Raw genomic sequence first — 14,403 nt, 5'->3', positions numbered from 1 at the left:
TGTTTCCTGACATTGTGTGTTCAGGAGTGTTTCAGACAGAAGGATGGCATATAACAAGTAGTTTGGAAAGCCATGAATCTTGAAGACATTTCAAGTGCCTAAGCTACTGATTCTTGATTCAAATAATACTATGATAGACCCCTTTGCAAAATGAATGAATATCCCTAATTTTTCAGGTAAAGGCCTTGCAAAGTCAGAGTCCTTTCTACCTTCTTATCTCATTTCTCCCTATTTCTGGCCATCCTGTCTACTCTCCAGTCATACTAATTTCAGCATTATTCCATGAACATTTCTGCCTTTCTTAACATGCTTGGAATGCCTACCCCCATTCCCTCATCAAAGTTTCATACATTCATCACTTTAACTCACATGTCATCTCTGACATGAAAATATCCCCCAATCTTCCCAGATAGAATAAATTATCCATAGTGTGTGTGCTTGTCTATCCTGTTAGTAGTTAATGTCTACTCTAGTTAATGTATCTCTGAAGCCTATTGTAGAGTAGGCATTCAACAACCAAGGAATGAGCATATCAACATAAAGTTGCTTTAGTGCTGTTTGGTGGATATCAGAGCTTCACTCTAGGTAAATATTTAAAGTATTTAGAGGAAAGGATACACTGAAGTGGGAGCCAAGAAACCTAGTTTTTCTGATCCTAGCTCAGCCAATATCTACATTACCTTAGCAAAGTCACTTCAGCTTTCTGGACCTATTTCTTTATATAATTAGAAGAGTCTACTAGATCAATTATTCTCAGTCTGAAATGGGATTATAGCCTCAAATATTTTGGGTCAGAAAAATCTTTGTGATCCACTGATAAGATGATTGCTAATCCTATGAAATATGATTTCTGGGAAGCTTATGGCTTGGTTACAACTTTCAAGTATATTTTATTCACTGCCATATATTCTATTACTTCCACTTATTTTTCACATTATTTCCATGACATTTCTTCTATTCATACTTATATGAACATACCTCAGAAACTAGAAGCACATACTTTAATATTCCCCACCTTTCCCACACATTAATAGCTTAAAGAAATCCTTCACTAGTTCAATCTAAAACTTTTGTATTTAACTGAATGAACCAGTAGTTTATTCTGAGGATGTATCTTGTAGCTGAAAAAAAAAAAAAGGAGTACATTTGAGATCTTGTTCCTCGGCATATGTCATCAATTGGCTCAAATAAACTTCTATAAAAATTCTAAATAAATAAATAAATAAATAAATAAATAAATAAATAAATAAAAGACTAGCAGTCTTCAAAATGAACATTTCACTTTACCTTTAGGGCTTGTGATGAGAAAAGTGCATAATGCTTAATAAAATAAAAAACCAACCCACTAATAGACCTAAAAGACAAGGAAAGACATGCTGAGTTTTTCCTTGGCAGATCCCCCAGGCTGAATTAATAATTTGCTAGGCGTTCCTACAGTACTTTGTGCATACCTTTTGCTTTAACCATACTTATCACATTCAGTAGTATGTATTTAAAATTTTGTTTCTCCTACTACTCTGTGAGTATCTCAAAGAAAGGAAATGTGCATTATTCATCCTTGTATCCTCAGCCTCTTTCTAAAGACCTGAACAATATTTATTTGATAAACAAATAAGAAAGGTGGAATGTGCATTGAGCCTTGACTTTTGAGGTTTTAAGTAGTCAGAGAAGCAATAAAGAGTTTCACTAGGGAGAGATGGTGATCAGAACTGCATTTGGAAGATTACTCTGATTTAATTTTATTATGTTAGAGACCATGATTTTTCTTTTTTATTTTGAAACAGTAGTTTGCAGGAGCTGGCTCATACCAGCTTGCAAGAACCAATTGTTGAATTTTCAGGAATTTTGCAAGCCATTTGTTAAACAGTTATTATTAAAAATTAGATTACGTAAAATTACAGTTATATTAAAAACAAAAGTAATACTCAAAACTCATCACTTCCAAATTATTTTTCTACATTTTTATTTTTACCTATGCTCTTGAGATTATTTTACTGTATCTATATAATAGAAATACTAATATAATGATCTACTGTGCATCTCTTCCCAACTCTGCATTCACTGATGTAATTAATGTTGGTAGCTTGAAATCAGCCATGGTAGAAATATTTGCACTATGGAAATGGGCAGACATGACCAATCAAATTTTTCCTCCCCACTTTGGAGAGTTGGTTGTTGGACATTTATTAGCATACCATTGTTTAGAGTGCAAAATTGACAGAGACAATGAAAAATTTGGTAAATAGAGCCAAGGAAATTTGCAAACAGTAGAAAAAAAAGAGATTAAGAAGTGGAAGAGAAAAGATGAAAATATTGGAAATATTTGGAGATTTCAATATACAAATAACAAGAATTTGAGAAAGTTGTTCTTTATACATTTGAGAAAATGTATGAGAATGGAGTAGGGCAGAGTATGTGCGTGTGGTGGCAAGAGATCTAAGGAGTAATACAAGAAATTTTCCAGAACTGAAGGGAAAGAGTTTCTAAATTGAAAGGGCCCTTGTGTGTCTGGAACAATGAATGAAAAGATGCACATGGAGGCGTATTATTGTGTCTCTTCAAAACATAAAAGATAGAAAATAACTAAAGCTTCCAGAAAGAATAATAAATATAGGGTAATACACAAAGGTATATGGGTCATGTACAAAAGTAAGAATTTTATTAGACTTCTCAGCAATAACATCGCGGAAGACAATTCACAGTTCTAAGGAAAAATGAACTCCAACCTAGAATTATAAACCCAGACAAAGTATCACATCAGTCAAGTGAGGAGGTCATATAAAGATATTTTCAGACACTCAAAATGTCAAGAAAAATTTACCTCCTTTACACCCTTTCTCAGGAAGCTGCTGGAAGATGTGCTATACCAAAATGAGGAAGGAAAACAAGACATGGAATCCAGGACACAAGGGACTCACACAAAGAAGTAAGGAAAATTCCCAGGATGATGATGATGAATGGAAATCCCAGAGTAACAGCTGTGCAGTTGGCTTAGTGAGCCACAATTAAGATTGGAATGGGAGGAACATTTCTGAGAAAAAAACAAAATAGATGTGTTACTTGATGAGTTTGAATGAATGAGGATTTACAGCTTTGGCAGAAGATTTGGGAAACAACTAATGATAGGTACAGAGAATGCTTAATGAAGAATTGAGACAATGATTCACCCAGGGAAAAGGAAAAGTCTGATAAGAAGGGAAATATGACCACAGTCTATTCCACAAACTTCCTGTGAAAAGTACTGTCAAATTCATAACGTAAATTAAAAATTGATTTAGCTCACAGTTGTGAGGACAGTTTGGGGAAGATAGCGGAGGATGAGTAAGAGAGGACAGAGTTGAGGAAAGGCCAATAAGAGGACTCTACACTTAATGGGAAGGAGCCCGTCCCCCCACCCCCACCCCACGTCCCCTTTTAAACAAAGGAAATTTCCTTCCGAAACTGCTCAAGTCTTGGACACCCTCAGCCTGATAAAGGACATGAAAAGGAGTCAGAAGGGAAAATTGGAGGGGATTGGTGGAACGAGCGGTCTCTTGGGAATATGGTTGCGGTACTGTGTCCCCCATCCCCAGAGGAAGAAGGGACAGAGGGGATGCTACTCTCAACCTCTAGCCTTCGGACCATGTTGCACGAGCGGAACCTGAAGCCCTGGTGCCCTGGCCTGCCTTCCACAGGGCATCCGTGACCGGGAGGCGGACGGCTTGCTTGGGGGGCAAGAGAAGGCTGTCGAGTTGGGTTAGGGCTGCAGGTGCCGAGGTGCCGCGGGCGGGGACCAGGCTGGAGACGAGGTCGGCGCCGTCTCCACCGGAGCTGCGGCTGCCCTGTTGAGGGCCAGTGGGGAATTTCCACAGGGCACCGCTGCCCGGGGCGCCCCCTCGGGTCCTCTGACGGACCTACGGCCCCCGCCTCGGGGCTGCAGCAGGATGCGCCTAACGCTCCCCCTCACCCGCCTCACAACGGTCGGGACCCCGGCCGGTTATCCCCGACCCAGGGCCTCGCCTCAAACCTGGCCGTAGCCCCGCCGCTCCCCGACTCCGGCCCTTGTCTCGTTCCAGTCCTCGACTCAACTCCTATCCTTGCGGGCGACTCCGGCCCTCGCCTCAGACCCCAACCCTCTCCCCGCGACCCGGCCCTCGCGGCCCTGGATCCTCGCTCTTAGACCCTGACCTTGGCCTGGACCCGGACCTGCAGCCCGCGAGCGGTCTGGGGTTGAGTCCAGGCCGAGAGCCGCGGCCGGGCCAGGCGGGGACGCCGGGTCCCAGCGAGAGGCGCTGGCAGCCCTGCCAGGCTAGTTACCGCAGCAGTCGTGCTGCAGACTTAAGAGTGAGCCGAGTGGGCACCCGACCGTGTTCCACCTGGGCAGGGAGAGCGACCCCGTTGAATGAGGTAGAAAGGAACAACAGAGGGAGTTGACGGTAGAGTGGCGTTTTGGTTTTGTCCTGGTTAAATCCGTGCAACACACCGGTTGTACGTGTTGTTTAGAAATGTGGTAAACCAGTAGCCACAGCTTAAAAAGTTCCCGGTGGTTGCAAAAGAGAGTTATAACAGAAGAGAAACGGGAAGGATGGGGCAGGGGAACGCTGTTGTCCTTTACAAGTTTTAGAGTACTATTTGTTTTTGTTTTTTTAATTTATTGGGGTGACAATTGTTAGTAAAATTACATAGATTTCAGTTGTACAATTCTGTATTACATCATCTGTAAATCCCATTGTGTATTCACCACCCAGAGTCAGTTCTCCTTCCATCACCATATATTTGAACTATATGATTTTTAAAACCAGTTAATTTTAAAAAGAAAAAGAACCGTTAGTGACCTTTAGTAACCCCAAAGCCTAGCAGCTTTCCCAACAGGCTCCCCCCCCCCCCCCCCCCCCGCTTACTAGCTATGTGATCTTGGGCAAGTCACTTCACCATTTGGAACCTCGGTTTGCTAATCTGTTAAATGAAGCTTCACTCATCCACAGAGTTGCTGTAAGGATTACTGACTGACAAAGTAGGTAAAAATGCTTTGTCAGAGCCTGTGATGGGCACAAACTAGTTGTTCAATGAACCTTATGAATGAAGTTATTTTAGGATGAATAAAGGGGTTTGTAGCCAAAAGCGGCCTCTCGCCCACAATACCTGTGTGCTGAAGGGCTGGAGTGGATGTGATCCAATCTGAATGTGGATTTTTGAGCAGACCAAGGCTATAAAGGAGAGAGCAATAATAGGGCCGCTTGTGTGAACAACTTGAGGTCTTTTTAAATGTTAATTTGTACCTGGACAGCTCCCAGGTTATGGAGGCTTTGGGTGAGTTGGGGAGAAAAGGGAGCAGAATTTACCAGAGACAGAATATGCCATATTTATTATGGGTATCTTGTTAAGATAAGTTAGGGAGTGAAATTACTCACTTTACAAAAAGTGTTCTTCGCATGAAAAACAGATCACATGTCCCTTAAGGCAGAATCTTCCCTGGTGTTTAAAAACAACAATGTGTGAAATAAAAGCTGTGGTGTTTCCAATAGTTGTTGTGAAGTGTCAATCAGAACTTAAGATACAGCAAATTTTTTATTTTAATATCCCATCCGAAAAAGTGATGCAGCTGGGATTTGAATCAGAGTTTGATTCTGAGGCATCTTCTTTCGTTTTTCTTTTCTCTCCATTAAAATGTTTTATTTAAATAGAAATTACAAAAATAATGCCTTTGTTGTATTAGTCAACAATATAGGAAGGTATAAAGTCCCTATTCCACTTCTCAATGTGTGAATGGTTGGGTGGGCAATCCTCCAAGCTTTTTTTTCTTTTTTTTGCTCATAACACAAACACACATTTAAAATTATACAATAACTACTGTTCTGCAACTTGCTTTTTTTAGATTTAACAACATATAATCAGCCTATTTCCATCTCATTACATACACACACTCCTCACTCTCTTTAATAGTTACATATTATATCATTGTATGGGTGTACTATAATTTATTTAACCACTTCCCTGATAGGCAATTTAGGATCTTTCCAATGTTTTGCTATTACAAACAGTGCTTCAGGGACCATCCTTATACATATATGTCTGTGTGCTTTTGTGAGTGTTTCTGTAGGATAGGTTCGTGTATGTCACAATTGCTGGGCCTTAAGGTGTGTATGTGTACAATTTGGTAGATACTGCCAAAATATACTCAAAATAAAGTTAGTGGTCTTAATCGTTATGGCCCACTGCTCGTCAAGCAAAGGAGTGAGTGCATTTTAAAATTGCTGGCTTCCTCTGTGGTAGTGGCAGCTGTGGGGACTTTTAGGGGAGGGCTACTAATGGAGAAAGAAAAAGAGAAAGATTGTGACCAAGTCTTTGAAGCAGAAAGCCCTTTTCCTTAGGTGCTTTGTGTTTACCCAAGCCGATGTTATTCAAAGAAATAGAGCAGGGGAACTTTAGGTTTGTGGCTCTCTTGTGTCTCATAAATCCTCCCTATTTAAAAGAATATGGCATTTGAGTTTCTAACAGTATATTACTTTTGTAATAAAGTAAATAAATGAAAGATTGTTAAAAGTGACCAAATAATCTATTGCTGTAAATCCAGAGTTTCAAATTTGTTTAAGCAAGGTACATTCACACTGTAAGTGAATTCTAGCTGGCCATAGGAGTGTGACTTTAAGAGAAACCAAATGGCTCAGAAGAGAACATTTCTTCTTGTGCTTCCTAATAAATGTTCAAAGCTCCAAGGGTCAACGGCCGACGTCTTTGAAGAACAGCTCAAATGTTTCATTTGGTAGGAAATATGAAAATGCAATACCCTCACTCTTCTACATGTGATAGTAACTATATGAACCAAGAATGGTATTATAGTTAGGATTGAGGGTTGTAAAAAACAGAGACGATCTCTTAAGGCACCAAGCAATTGGGCATTATTGTAAATTGACACAGCAAGAAGGGGCACAGAACTTCAAGAGAACTGGATTCAAAACAATCCAAAATGGGACTTCACTTGCCGGGAGTGTGTGGATCCTCACTCCAGGATGCTTTTATTAATGTGATTCAGTGACTCTCCATTTTCTCTTAGGTACTGTGTTGCTCCCCTAACCCCTTTACTCTGTATGTCTTTTCTATATTTCATAGTTTCTATTTACTCATAGTTTCTGCTTCTTTACACATTTGGTTTGTTAAGCTCGTTAAGCTTTTGTCTTTAACCCATGGGTTCTCTGGTTTTAACTCATACGTTCCCATCATGTAATTGTCTTTTTCCTTCTTATTTAGAGTCCAAAGAAGGAGATTTAAATTACTTCAGCTCATGTTTTTATGCCAAGGTGCATTATAGGTTTCTGACCAGCCCATGGATTGGTTGTCCTTAAGTCAAAAACTTAGTGGTCTGGGGGCAGGCGCGATGGCTCAGGCGGTTAGAGTTCCATGCTCCTAACTCTGAAGGCTGCCAGTTCGATTTCCACATGGGCCAGTGGGCTCTCAACCACAAGGTTGCCAGTTCGATTCCTCGAGTACCACAAGGGATGGTGGGCAGTGCTCCCTGCAACTAAAGATTGAACATAGCACCTTGAACTGACCTGCCACTGAGCTCCTGGATGGCTCAGTTGGTTGGAGCGTGTCCTCTCAATCACAAGGTTGATGGTTCGACTCCCGCAAGGGATGGCGGGCTGTGCCCCCTGCAACTAGCAACGGCAACTGGACCTGGAGCTGAACTGTGCCCTCCACAACTAAGACTGAAAGGACAACAACTTGACTTGGAAAAAAGTCCTGGAAGTACACACTGTTCCCCAATAAAGTCCTGTTCCCCTTCCCCAATAAAATCTCAAAAAACAAACAAACAAAGACTTAGTGGTGTGATCAGTAGTGGCAAACTGCCTAGGGTCAGGTGGTAAGAAAAAAGTAGCTGTGGGTAGATCATTTTCCTCTAGGATGAGTTTTGAGCATATTAAACACTGTGAGTGACTCTCATAACAGGTGGTACGCATCATGTAGAGTTGTTTCTTTTCAGGGACTATTTATTGAGTACCTAATGTTTTTTAATACTAGGTTCTAGGGACTTCAAAAATAAATAAAATATTAGTTCTCTTTCTCTCTCTCTCTCTCTCTCTCTCTCTCTCTCTCTCTCTCTCTCTCTTTCTCATGGAAGTCACAGTATTATGAAGGATAGACATATAGATTAAAGAAATGTTACAATACAAACTAAGTAGTACAACTATATAAATATTCATTCATTTACTCAACAAGTATATAATGAACACTTGCTGTGTGCCTAACTCTGGAGGTTGAGCAGCATACAATTTCAACTCAGTGGAGCTTATGTTTCAGTGTATGTGTGGGAAAAGACAAATAATAAACACCACTCTGATATGTTAGATGGTGGTCAGTGATATGGAGAAAATAAAAAGCAAGAGGGTAGAATAAGGATTGTTGAGGGTAGGGACCTACAGTTTTAAACTTGAAAGGCCTACCTGAGAGAGTAACATTTGAGAATGATCTGAAGGAGGTGAGGGAATGAGCCATGAAATTATCTGGGAAAGAGAATCCCAGGCAAAGAGAATAGCCAATGCAAAGGCCCTGCATTGCCAGGTTGAGGGGGTAACAAGGAGCTAAATTTATCTGGAATGGAGAAAACTAGGGAGGAGTGCGGAAAAAGGTCAGAGAGGAAAGGAAGTAGCAGGGCATTGGTTGTACAGGACTTTGTAAGCAAGTGAAAGATTTTAGTTTTTACTCTGAGTCCAGAAGCCACTGCAGGGCTTTGAGCAGAGGTGTGATGTGGTCTGAATTATATTTTAACTAACTTTGGCTGCTGTTAAGAATGGACTATTAGGAATTTGGAGGTATCTCAAAAATCTGAAAATGGAACTACTTTATGATCCAGCAATCCCACTCCTAGGTATCTATCCGGAGAAATCCAAAACTCCAATTCAAAAATCTTTATGCACTCCTATGTTTATTGCAGCACTATACACAATAGCCAAGACCTGGAAACAACCGAAATGCCCATCGGTACATGACTGGATTAAGAAACTGTGGTACATTTATACAATGGAGTATTACGCAGCCATAAAGAAGAAAGAAATCTTACCATTTGCAACAACATGGATGGACCTAGAGAACATTATGTTAAGTGAAATAAGTCAGAAAGAGAAAGACAAATACCATATGATCTCACTTATATGCGGAATCTAAAGAAAAGAATAAGTGAATGAACTAATCAGAGACAGTTTTGGAAACATGGAGGAAAAACAGAGGGTTGCTAGAGGGGCGGGGGGGTGGGGATAAGGGGAAGGTGAGAGGTTTTGAAAAATAGTCGGTAACCACAAGATGGTCATGGGGGTTTGAAAATTAATTTGGGGAACGTACAGAGGGATAGTGGATGGGGGGAGGGGGTTCACACAGTGTGAGGGATATAAATGATAAACGTCTAAGTTTTGCTTTGTCTTGTGCACCTGAAACTAATTAAAAAACAAATAAGTAAATTTGAAAAAAAAAAAAAAGAATGGACTGTTAGGAATAGACTCCTTTTAAGAATAGACTCAAGAAGGCCAGGGTGAAAGCAAGGAGACTCGTTGGAGGCTACAGCAATCATCCAGGTGAAAGATAATGGTGGCTTGCATGAAGATGACCGTGGTAGCAATGACGGGGAGAGGTCATATCCTGGCTATATTTTGTAGAACAGAAGGATTGTTGGTGAATTAGTTGTGGAGTCAGGGACAACTCCCAGGCGTTCGGCCTGAGAAACTGGAAGAATAAAATTGCCATTAACCAAGATGGAGAAGATTATAGCAACAGTAGATTCTGAGGGGGAAGAGCAGCAGCTTGATTTTGGACATACTGATTTTGTAATGCCCGAAAGCGCTCTAAGTGGAGATGTTGACGAGGCAATTGGATACACTGGCATGGGGGCAGTTACGGATTGGTGCTATAAACTTGGAAGTCATATAGATCTGTGCTGTCCAACGTGGCTGCTACTAGCTACATGTGGCACTTTAAAGTTAAATAAATTAAATGAAATTAAACATTCAGTTTCTTGCTTGCTCTGGTTGCATTTCAGGTACTCAACAGCCACCTAGGGTTGTGGCTACTGTATTGGACAGTGCAGATATAAAACATTTCCATTATCACAGAAGTTCTATTGGACAATGCTGATAGATGTAGTTTGATTTTCTGGGCCTGGAGAAGATCACTTAGAAAATCAGTGAAAGGGGAAAAAAAGAGACTCAAAGACTGAGCCCTTTATATAAATGCATGTAAGTACACACATTGGTGATAATGGTGGGATGGTGGGGTATTAAGAGCAGGCTTCTTCTTCTTTTCTTTTTTTTTATGAACTGAATTTGCCAAATGGATAAGGGGACAAAAGACATTCCAAGCACAGGGAAGAGTGTGTGTAAAATAGCATGGGATGGTTAAGGGCTATAAGAAAGCTGGCATTTCTGGAGTAAGGCCATATTATTTTTGTATAGTTAAACACACACACACACACACGCACACACACATACACACACACACATCACAACGCCAAACCTCTTCTTTGCTCAAACAATTTGGGACTGAGCATGTGGTGCTGAGGCTAATCAGTCCAGGTCTAATTGGAGGGCAGAATAAGGAGAAAAAGAATTTTCCTTGTCACTTGTATATTGTGAATAGGAAGGGATGTGAGAATTAAATTTAGAGAAATGGATATTACCTCACAACAGATACTACCTGTTTCAGTGATGAAAATTAAATGTGATATTCATTTTCAATTTTTTGAAGCTTAGTTCAATAAAGACCTGAAGGATACTTAAGCAGGGATTGGGTTTCTATCTGGATTGGGGGGCAAACTGAGAAAAAGTTGATGTAGCTAATCAGCTATGGCTTTGATGAAATGTATTCATACACAAACAATTGCCAGACCCCATCCTGGAAGCCAATCATTTCAGAACATGTTTTTTCAAGATGTCAGTTTGTTTTAATAGTAGGTTGGTTTTCTTTTCTTTTTTCTTTTTTATTTTTTCGAGTTCGCAAAAAGCAATAACTTAAGCCCCAGGAAAAAACCCACAAAAATGCTTTTCACCAATTAAAAGAAACTCTTTCCATTTACATGTGTTTGAACTGGAATAACCTAAAAGAGTTTTTAAAGATTTCATTAGAATAAAAAAATTTTTTTAAAGTAGAATCTCTTAGAATCTCACATTGTCATTCCATGCTCCTGCAGTTAAAGACCATGTCATTATTTTCATTATACTTACCTCCTAATTTTCAGGGCTTATTAGCCTGGCTGTAAAAACTTGCTCCAGTTGAAATTTGGCAAACCGACAAGGCTGCGTGCCAGAAGTAATTTACGATGCAGTTTGGTTTGCAAAGGAAAAGAAGCTATATATAATAGAAAAAGAAATGAAAAGTTCCTGGTTCCAAATATTTTAATGTGTGTAATGTGTGTCACCTCAAACTTTTCAGCTTTTGTTGCTAGCAATGTGAGATAACATGAAAGGTTTGAAAAGTGCAGATGCTTTGCTTTCGCATCAAACAGTGGGCTCCGACGTTCTTAGGCATCAAAGACCAGTGTGTGTCTATCACTTCTGCTCTGACTTTGAAGTCTACGAGAGAGCTCTGTGTGGGAGAAGCAGGCAGGGGACTTCAACAATGTAGGGGGATGGGATTCCAGGTGAAGTCTCATTGAAATTAGGTACTTCCCTTTACCAAATAATAATGATAATGGTAATAATAATAATAATAATAATAATAGATGAGTATTTCGTTGTCTGCTGTGTTTAACCAAACCACCAAACTATCTGTGAACTTAATCTTTGTATATGACAATGAATATTCTAAGGAAAAGGTCAAGTTATTTTGAAGTTTACATTTAAGTACTTTGAAGGCAAAAATAGAAGTTTTAACTCACTGGCAAACATCTGGCTACTGTTCATCTGTCAGACTCCCGAAGAGATTGTCTCTGGATCCTAGAAATTGTCTGAGACTCCTTTTCGCTATTTTCCAAACTGGCTCATGAGTACCACAATGGGGCCAAGTGTTTCTCCAACATGGAGTGAGCAGAGTACATCTTTCTGGGATTCATCTTACTTGACAACCTGGAAAAAAATAACAATAATTTAAATTAAAACGAATACTAATACAGTGTGAGCTAGAATGCAAAATTTTTTTGGAGGGGGGAATGCTTTTGTGTTTTAATATTTTGACACTACCACACATAAAGCTCTTGAAGAGAATGATATCCTCAAAGAGAGGGTCTGGTCCTTCATTATTTTTTTTATTTTAAAGTATAACTTTATAGTATAACTTTAATAACTTTTAAAGTAATGTGCATATATCTTAAGTTTATATCTCAATGGATGAATTTTTACATATGTGGACATCCACAAGCCAGATCAAGGATAGAACATTTCCAGCACCCAGAATGCCCCGTTGTGTCCCTCCCAGTCAGGACTTGCTTATTACTCTGCTATCTATGGTAAATTTTAAAGATCAAATAAAAGACCAAAAGGAATGTCAAGGTTTATGAGAGCTCCAGACTCAAGAGCACTTTTTCTCTGGCCGCACGTTTCCTTAACTAGAAGGTGTGCTCAGCTTAGGATTCTGAGACCCAGTGGACATTATTCAAACATAGTTTCTTCTGCTGTATTGGGCTTTCTCTAGTAGGTGATTTTTACCTCTTCAAGAGCTCCTTCTTGGGTTGATATTTTAAAATATTTGTGATAGGAGGTTAGTTAATATATAAAGAACTTAAAACAGTGCACATAGTATCTGGGCACATAGTAAGTCCAAGATAAGTAATAGGCATTATTGTGAGTTGCAGAAGAGACAAAAGAAGGCGTTGCCATTATCATTGTAATAGTTTTTAGAGCAAGATAAACATAAAAGCTAAATTTGAAAATAAGGGAGGAGCGTACTTATAGTTGTGTTGATTTAAAAAGCATAGTTGTCTATCAAATTTGCTTTTAAATGAAAGATTACAATCTCTCAAAGCACGTTGACTCCCTTGCACTTAAATAAATTTATTAAGTGCCTTTTGTTATTCTGTCATGCATTTATTTACTGAGTGCTTATTATATTCTAGGCACTGTTCTAAGCTCCTAGGTATCTAGTGAACAAAATAAAAATTCCCTGCCCATATGGAGCTTACTATCTAGTGGCATTGAATCCGCAGGCCAAGTGAGTCTGAGGCTGCTGCTGCCTGCGCCATTCAGCCAATAGACCAACACAGGAGTTAGGTCACAGAATACGTGTTTATTATCCGAGCACTGGTGGTCTGAGAAAGCAACGGGTTAACACCTCCAAAACCTGCCTTAACAGTCTCAGACCCGCCTAGGGTTATTTCAGGGAAAATCTAGGTGTTCCTCCAGAGGCTATTGTAAGTTGGGGGGGGGGGGGGTCTGCATGGAGCCTTCCCTCTGGCAATGTGATTCTCTGGTGGGATGGCAACCCAGGAACAATGATGGGAGTAGCCTACGTAGTAGTGGGATCTATAAGCCTAAGGGTATTAACCACAAGTTTCAGGGTAATTTTTTAAAACAGGGAACTGGGTGGGACGGGACATTCCGACCTCAAGCCCACAGGGGGATGATCTATTGTTAGGTCAAGGAAAGGTGAGAGGCCTCTATTATGGGTGTGCCAACCAGGCCCTGCTTCAGTGTCCCCACTCTTACTGTTAACACAGGCCCCAGAGATTTTCCTATTACAAACAAATGATTTCTTTCCACTTCCCTCATGTCTTAAAGTTGAGGGAATCAGGAAATGATGAAGCTAAAGCCAACCTTTGCCTCAATTCTGAGACCAGTGGGGTAAAATGTGAAAGGGGAAAAAAAAGAAAGGAAAAGGCACAGAGGTGGAATGTGTTTAATTGCTAAAGCCTATTACCCTTCCATAAATCACACAGAAGAACAAGGTGCTAATGCGAATGTTGAAATAAACAGGTCTAGCAAGAACTCCTGCTTTGGTTTTTTTTTTTAACTTTCTTTCAGGACTTAAAAATAACTGAGCCATGTAGTTATCATTTTAGGTTTACTAATTGCACCAATAATGTCGCTTCCAAGCTGGGTTGTCTGACGGTTCTCTTAGAAATGCTAAGTTGCTTGGGCAGTGGTTTAAGGAGGGTCTGTATCTATTGATTTACTTCCGTAACTCACAAACTTTTCAATATAGTTTCTGATATCCACCCAGGGCCCTTGTGTTTTGAAAGATGTCTTCAAAGCCAGGATAATTATTTAAATGTCTCCCCATTTAAAAATTAATCTGCCAATTAGAGATTCTAATTGGCACCTGAAAAAATACCAAATCTAGCCGAAAGCAAAGACCTTGTGTTTTGGACCGCCTGGTCAGTTTTAGCGCCCCCTACGATCTTCGTTATTGACTTTTTGAAATGTTTACTATAATTATAGGAAATCCTCTAGCCTTCCATTTGCTTTTAAAAAATTTTTTTTTTGGTTCTTGGTGTCGCAAAGCGAGGAT

Source organism: Rhinolophus sinicus, chromosome 12 (assembly GCF_057876585.1).
Source record: "Rhinolophus sinicus isolate RSI-liver-muscle chromosome 12, RSI-T2T, whole genome shotgun sequence".
Taxonomy (NCBI): domain Eukaryota; kingdom Metazoa; phylum Chordata; class Mammalia; order Chiroptera; family Rhinolophidae; genus Rhinolophus; species Rhinolophus sinicus.
Note: the sequence above shows the minus strand (reverse complement) of the source record.